Below are 5823 nucleotides of genomic sequence, written 5' to 3' on the forward strand. Positions count from 1 at the left end.
GACCAGTGTTCTAGGCTCTAATGTTAATTCCTCTGATGAAACTGTAATCTTACAAGGTGTAGGGAATAATTACTTCTCTGTCCCTCTGTGCAGAGTGAATTTAGAGTCTGGTTTTGTTAATGGTTCCGTTATGGTTGGGTTGGTTGAGACACTCCCAATGTCAGGTGTAACTTTCTTACTTGGAAATGATATTGGTGGAAGTCAAGTGTGTCCAGCTCCTCAGTTGTCTAGTGAGCCAGTGGCTGCGTCCCAGGATTGTGATGTCCCTGATGTGTTCCCTGCATGTGCTGTCACTAGGGCTAAGTCTAAAGTTACTGGTGATTTAGAGGATAATGATGATGATGATGTTATCCTAGCTGACACTTTTCTTGCTAATTTGGACCACTCACCAGATGAGGCAGTACCCCGTAGTGTTGATAATTTGTCTCGTCAAGAGTTGGTTGAGTTGCAGGTTGCTGACCCTGAGTTGAAAGGTCTAGCTAACTCTGCTTACAGTGAAGAAGAGTCAGCCGGTGCTTCTACTTGTTATTATGTAAAGTCAGGAGTACTTATGAGGAAGTGAGAGACCCCCAACAGCATCAGCCGACTGTGAATGGGAGGTTGTACATCAAGTTGTCATCCCTCGTGTTTGTAGGCAGGATATCATTAGAGTGGCTCATGATTCCAGTTTGGCAGGACACCTTGGAGTAAGGAAGACTGTGGCACGCATTTTGAAACACTTCTACTGGCCAGGTATCTTCAGGGATGTTTCCTGGTATTGTAAGTCTTGTCACACCTGTCAAGTTGTGGGGAAGTGTAATCAGACCGAAAAGGTTGCACCTCTAGTTCCCATTCCTCCTTTTGAGGCGCCTTTCACCCGTGTGTTGGTGGATATTGTGGGCCCTCTTCCTAAGACTTCTTCAGGATTTTCTTATGTGTTGACCATGATTGATATGGCTACTCGTTATCCTGAAGCCATTCCACTTAGAAATATCTCAGCAAAGAACGTGGTTAAGGAAATGCTAGGGTTCTTCACAAAGTTTGGTCTGCCTAAGGAGGTACAGTCAGACCGGGGAAGTAATTTCATGTCGAATGTTTTCAAGCAGTCTCTGAAAGAGTTGGGCATCTCCCAGATCACGTCTTCAGCTTACCATCCCCAGACCCAAGGAGCGTTGGAGAGATATCATCAAACACTCAAATCGATGCTCAAGAAATACTGTTTGGAACATCAGAAAGACTGGGATAAAGGTCTTCCATTCGTTGTGTTTGCCGCAAGAGAATCTCCAAATGAATCACTGGGCTTCTCACCTTTTGAACTACTGTTTGGCCATGAAGTAAGAGGACCCCTTAAGTTACTCAAGGAATGCTGGCTGTCGGAGGAAGATGACGTCAACCTGCTGGAGTATGTGATGAATTTCAAAGAACGGCTGTCCACTGCTTTACAGCTGGCGAGAGAGAATTTAGGAGCTGCTCAGGAGAAGATGAAGACTTGGTATGATAAGAAGTCCAGGTTACGCCACTTTCAGCCAGGAGATCAGGTTTTGATTCTGCTACCAGTTCATGGGCAACCTCTTCAAGCCAAGTTTAGTGGCCCTTATTTTGTGGAGAAGAAACTCAGTGATGTCAACTATGTCATCGCCACACCAGATCGTAGAAAGAGCAAGCAACTATGTCACATCAACATGCTAAAGTTATATCACAGGCGGGACGAAAATAATCCAGTCTGCACTGTAGCTGTTCCACCCGAGTCTGCAAGTGAAGCTCTCCCATGCAGTATGAGCCTCAGTGATAGTTTGGGGAAGAATCCTGATATCATGAATGATCTCCAGACTAAGCTTTCTCATCTACCTCCTAAGGAAAGGCAGGAGTTTTCGGCATTACTGCAGGAGTACCCGCAAGTGTTCCGTGCTACTCCAGGAAGAACCACTGTGTTGATGCATGATGTCGATGTTGGAGACGCAAGCCAATTAAATTGCCTCCTTACCGTGTGAACCCAGTGAAAGTTCCTCTCATCCAGAAGGAGCTTGGCTACCTGTTGGACCACAAGATGATTGAGCCCTGTCAGAGCGAGTGGAGTTCTCCTGTCACTCTGGTCCCTAAGCCAGGTGGGTCACAGCGGCTTTGCATTGACTACAGACGTGTTAATCAGATAGCCAAAACAGACACTTACCCACTCCCTCGCGTGGAAGATTGCATAGACAAGATCGGAAAGGCTAGGTACATAAGTAAGTTTGATTTGTTAAAGGGATACTGGCAAGTACCTATGACTGAACGTGCTAGGGAGATCTCATGTTTTGTGAAATTAGGAGGGACTTTTCCATGTTCTGTAATGCCATGTACAGATTGTTTTAGAGTAATAAGAAATTTCCTTTGTAAATTTCTTTTTTCTTTGTGGGGAGGTGTTACATAGCCTATGATTTCATCATCCTTTGTGTAATTTTAACGCACAGTTGCTGCATGTTTGATCACGAGCGTGTTCTGCTTCAGTCCCCCCCTTCTACCGTTATAGTAGAGTAAGTCGTCCTTTCTGTTATTCAGTGCGGGATTGTCGACCGTTTGTCCCCATCGCTTCATTTGCGCGTCCTTATTACAAGTTGTATCAGGCTCTGCTGGCCCCTATATAATGAGCTCAATCTCTGCATCATTGCCACTTAGATCTGCTCCTCATTTTGTTCACATCTCTGTCCTCCCCTGTACAGATATTATTATTGTGAGTGCTCAAGAAGTCTCCAACCATCTAGCAGCTGTGTGTAATTTGAGTATAACTGTTGTTGTATTTTTTTTCTTGTACTGTATAGCATAGGTTTAATTTGTAGGCCTAGTGAAGTTTTTGTAATTCGTGTGGGGTTCTTTATGTCAGTCATTTTTGATAATAGTTTGTATCTGTAATAATTTATCTGGCATTCACTGAGTATTATCTGGTATCTCATTTTATCAGGGCTGACTTAGATAAATTTACTTTTGCTAACTTCGTGTTAATAGAGGCTATTGCAGTTAACCATATATTTAACCTGTTTATTTGCCATTACATTATCCTTATGAGTTCTGAATGTTTTGTTGTTAGTTTGAGCATTAAACTTTAACTTGTAATTTTACCTAACTCTTTTGTTTTGAACCTGGAACTTTACGGGACAGTGGTGACTCTTCGTATTCTCACTTAAAGTGTACATTATCTTTCTCTGTTCCGTAACAATATATATATATATATATATATATATATATATATATATATATATATATACAGAGAGACAGACAGACAGACACACAGATAGATAGATAGACATATTATATAAGATAGATTCGAAGAGTGAAGACTGTTGCACCAGTCGAATAGGGCAGTACCCCCAGGGTGGATGGCAAGCTGGTGACGGAGAGCTGGAGCTCCCGTTTCACCAGCCCTCAGGACCTAATCGTGACCATCTCCCTTTGCCGAACATTTTCAGTGCTTTCACTTACACAGAAAGTAGGCCAACATACACTCATGATACCTCTACTTTCAACTGTTTGCACCACACTACATGCACGTTAGATACCATACCTTCTATTTCCAGTCCCTCTTAGCAATGGCCGCTGCATTAATATCTGCTGATCTGGTGGTATCTCGGATTACCACCACCGACAGGGTAGGGCTGGCGACACAGGGTCCTCCCGGTCGCTACCAAGCGACTGTGCTGACAGCGACTATTGCAAACATAGTTCAAGTTCGTCAGCAAAGAAGCGCTAAGACCAATATCTGTGGTCATAGTACCAACTTGAACTCAGTTCGCTTTTTTCTTCAATTATTATCCCCTCTAGCCCTGTTCCTCACAGAATCCCAAATATCACCCTCCACTGAAATATCTCCATTTTCTTTTCCTGGTTAAGAACTCGTCACAAAGTTCTGTAACAAGGGTGGCACCTGTTGTTATATCAAATTTGAATTAGTAGTTGACACTGTTTTGAACTTCAAATAATTTTGGTTATTCACTGTATAAACTAAATTATCTAATTATTATCAAATATATCTGTATAGTCTACTTCTCCCCCAGTGCTTCTTCAGAACCCAGTATATTTGACTCCATATCCACACAGTTGACTAACTTTAACCTCACCCTTACCACTGAAATTACCGTTCTCAATGATTTTAACATACATAATGTAGAATAGTTATCACATTCTGCCAGGACTGATGATATTGGTCTAGAATGTAAGCTGCTTGCTGAATTGTTGAATCTCAAGCAGTTTGTAAAGCAACCAACCAGAATACCAGATAATCCTGACCATAACGCCTATCTCTTGGATCTATTCCTGACAAATAATATAGATCAATACAGGATAGAAGTACTGTCACCACTTGGATCCTCCACCACAGTCTCATCGAAGTGTCATTAATCAGTTCCCCCAAATCTCCCTGTTCTGAACCTGTCAGGTTTATCCGATGGCACTTTCATAGGGCAAAATGGGATATATTCAGAAATTATCTTGCTGACATTCCATGGCAGTCTTTCTTCTCTAGTGACATCAATTGTTCATGCCAAGTCAACAGTTCACTAAAAGATCACACTCCCCAATTTGGTCTGATAGCAACTGTGCCAGAGAAACCATGCAATAACAGTAATAAATCTCGGTAAGTCAGTCTTTCTTCACAACCAAGCATCCAAACTGCTAATCAATCCTAATGACATTAGAATATTCTGGTTAACTCTCAGTTCTTTCAATAATGATTTTATCAAGTTATCGCCCATTCCCCCACTAAAATCTTCAGACGGTAACATTAAAAATTACCCGCGTGGTAAGGCGAATATCCTTGCCAGTGCACTTGCCAGAAACTCTATGTTATAGGAAGTCAGCCAGAAAATCCCAGTACTAGAAATGGACTCTCCCGGAATTGCTCCACTTAAAATACAGACTAATTACATAAAATTCATCCTGGACAATTTACCAACCAACAAAGCTCCAGGCCCAGATGGAATTCCTCCAATTGTTTTGAAAAAGTGTTTCCCAGAACTTGCTTCTGTTGTAGCCAAATTATTCAAACTATGCATATGTTCTTCAATCCCTAATTCTTGGAAAGAAGCCAATATCTACCCAATTCCGAAGAACTGAAGTTCCTCTGACCCCTCTGATTACAGACCAATAGCTATCACATCTTCTCTTGGTAAAGTGTAAGAAATCGTAATGAGTAAGCACATAGTTAAACGGCCATACCACGTTGAGTACACCGCTTCCCGTCCGATCAGCGAAGTTAAGCAACATTGGGTCTGGTTAGTACTTGGATGGGTGACCGCCTGGGAACACCAGATGCTGTTGGCATAACGTTCTCCCTACGTGTCAAGTGGGGTTGGTGGAGGATTAGTGCCCCTCCCTGTACAACAATTAACTCTAAGCCCTTGGCCACCCCGTTTGGGATACATGGCGTCTGGAAATGGATGGATGGACATAGTTAAACATCTTAAATCCAATAACTTAATCAGTGATAGACAGTATGGTTTTCGTCACGAACAATCCAACTTTGATATACTTAATCACCTGACTCACACTATCCATCAGTCAGTTGACCAACATGGAGAAACTCATGCAATAGCCCTTCATATTTCTAAAGCTTTTGACACAGTGTGGCACCGTTCCCTGCTACATAAGGTCCTTTGCTATGGACTAACGTCTCTTGTTCCTCTGATTTCCTCATATCTCAGCAGCAGAAAGATAAGAGTAATAGCAGATGATGTATATACCAGTTTCCACTAATTTAATGCCAGAGTGCCACATGGATCAGTTTTGGCTCCAACTCTATTCCTAATTCATATTAATGGTCTCATATTGGTCACTCATAATGTCATCCATTCATATGCAGATGACTCAACACTT

The 5823-nt window shown here is 42.1% G+C and overlaps 1 non-coding gene across 1 annotated transcript; it reads left to right on the top strand.

The window, feature by feature from the left end:
- Positions 1–5152: 5152 nt before the first annotated feature.
- Positions 5153–5271, top strand: LOC145412010 (5S ribosomal RNA). The gene has a single exon (XR_013899520.1). It is a non-coding gene; the product is annotated as a 5S ribosomal RNA (ribosomal RNA).
- Positions 5272–5823: the final 552 nt, after the last annotated feature.

The sequence above is a fragment of the Coenobita brevimanus genome, chromosome 91 (genome assembly GCF_032717465.1).
Source record: "Coenobita brevimanus isolate Jiangsu-jjx chromosome 91, ASM3271746v2, whole genome shotgun sequence".
NCBI classification, from domain to species: Eukaryota; Metazoa; Arthropoda; class Malacostraca; order Decapoda; family Coenobitidae; genus Coenobita; species Coenobita brevimanus.